Source organism: Hippocampus comes, unplaced genomic scaffold, assembly GCF_001891065.2.
Source record: "Hippocampus comes isolate QL1 unplaced genomic scaffold, H_comes_QL1_v1.1 scaffold10, whole genome shotgun sequence".
In the NCBI taxonomy this organism is placed as follows: domain Eukaryota; kingdom Metazoa; phylum Chordata; class Actinopteri; order Syngnathiformes; family Syngnathidae; genus Hippocampus; species Hippocampus comes.
Genome location: NW_017805001.1, coordinates 592549 through 594799, shown reverse-complemented (window position 1 = coordinate 594799; position 2251 = coordinate 592549). Strand labels below are relative to the sequence as shown.

Genomic DNA, 2251 nt, shown 5'->3' with positions numbered 1-2251 from the left:
TATCCCCTCGATCTCGTCTTTCTGCCTTATGCACTGACTTAGGGGCTCTATAAAGATGGCAAATAAGAGTGGGGAAATAGGGCAGCCCTGTCGGCATCCCCTTTCTAGACCGAAAAAATTTGTCGATCCTCCATTTATCCTTACTTTTGCTATTGGCATGTCATATATAGCCTGTATAGTTCTTATAAAATTGTCCTTGAATTTAAATCTCCGTAGTACCTTATATAAATATGACCAGTTGACCGAGTCAAAGGCCTTTTCCGCATCCAATCCCAGCAAAACGGCTTCTAAATCATGTGCCTTTACATGAGCAATTATGTGTAGGGTTCTTCTGACATTATCCATTGTCTGTCTTTGCCTAATAAAGCCGGTCTGATCTAGGTGTACGATATCTGGAAGTATAGTTTCCAGACGCCTTGCTAAAATTGATGTAAAAAGTTTATAGTCTTGGTTCAAGATACTAATTGGACGGAAATTTGCACAATCGGTTTTGTCCTTCCCATCTTTTGGTATCAAAGCAATGATTGCCTCTCTCCAAGAGGGGGGGATGACTCCATTTGCTAGGACCCAATTGAATGTTCTCAGTAGTAGTGGAGATAAAATGTCGCTGTAAACCTTGTACCACTCGGAGGGGAAGCCATCTGTGCCTGGGCATTTGTTCGGCTTTAGTCTGGAAATAGCCTTCTGTAGTTCACCCATAGTCACTTCAGCCATGAGAACTTCATTTTGATCCCCTGAGACCGTTGGGAGGTTGAGTGACTCCAACATAGCGTCGGGAGCTCCCCCATCAACAGGGACCCTTTGAGAATAGAGATCTTTATAGTATCTTTCAAAGCAACTTTGGATATCCTTGAAGTCATGTTTCATTTGTCCAGTACATGGATCCTTAATTCCATGCACCACCCTCTCCGCTTGTTGTTTCCTTAATTTATATGCCAGGTTTCTCGTCGCTTTACTACCTCCCTCATAGTAATTTTGTTTTAAGAAAGTAAGTTTTTTCTGAACGTCTAGATCATAGATATCTTTTATCTGATTTTTTACTGCCTTAATTTTTTGGTCCACCTCCGATTGAGCATTTTTCTTGTGTTGCCTCTCTAATTGCTGCAATGATTTTTCGAGTTTTTCCAATTTCTCCTGTCTGGATTTCTTTTGTGAAACCAGTTTTGCAATAATTTTCCCTCTCAAAACTGCCTTGCCTGCATCCCACACCATAATCGGGGACACCGCTCCGTTATCATTTTCTAACAAAAATGTTGAGATTTCCTCTTTTATTTCCTCCCTCATCTTTCCTTTAAGTGCATTTAAATTGAGCCTCCATGCACGTGGACCTTTATTATATTTTACTTGCAGATCCAAATAAACAGGACTATGATCCGATAGATCCATTATTCCAATTTTACATGTCCTTATAAGACCAAGATCTTTACTGTACATGAAGAAGTAATCAATCCTTGAGTAAGTATTATGTGGCGCTGAGTAAAAAGTGTAATCTCTGGTAGTCGGGTTAAGCTCTCTCCATACATCACATATGCCCATCTCCTTCATCATCTTTCCCACTTTCTCAGCCACTGGGTTGTTATGCTGCTGTGATGTTCGTGACACGTCCATTTTGAAATCCAATTCAAAAATATGTCGATAAAACCTCCATGATGCCCCGGGTGGAGCATAAACATTTACAAGGGTCACAACAGATCCCTCCATTTTACCCACAACCATATTGTACCTCCCTTCCTTATCTTTAATTTCTGACTGCAACTCGAATATTACTTTTTTGGAAATAGCAGTAGCCACCCCCCTCCTATGTCCTTTCTCATAGGAGGCTGAAAACACCTGCTTAAATCCCTGTCTTCTGAGTTTCAAATGTTCCAAGTCATTTAGGTGGGTTTCTTGTAGAAACATTATGTCTACCTTATCTTTCGCCATTTTGCCCAGAATTTTGCTTCTCTTGATAGGATTTAGGATACCTTTCACATTGTACGAAGCGAACCTAAGTGGCATTTTGTGACTTTCCATCAAAAAGTAAATAACGCCTATTGCTTAAACGACCCATTTTCCACTCGAACTCTAACATGTTAACGAAGAAAAAAAAAGCAATAATAGAACAAACTCTGAGAGAAACAAACTCAGTAACTTGCAAAAATTCCGCCGAGTACGCACTCTGCCATGAGGTCTCAAATTTGACCCCAAAAGAGCCAGGATCTTCTGCTGGCTCGGAGGGGAAACCTTCACCAAAGTTCCCTTGGAGAGGGCC

General features: G+C 40.8%; 1 protein-coding gene across 9 annotated transcripts in view; it reads right to left on the bottom strand.

The window, feature by feature from the left end:
• LOC109532642 (supervillin-like) overlaps positions 1-2251 on the bottom strand; it is a 19536-nt gene that overhangs the window by 2138 nt on the left and 15147 nt on the right. The window lies entirely within an intron of this gene.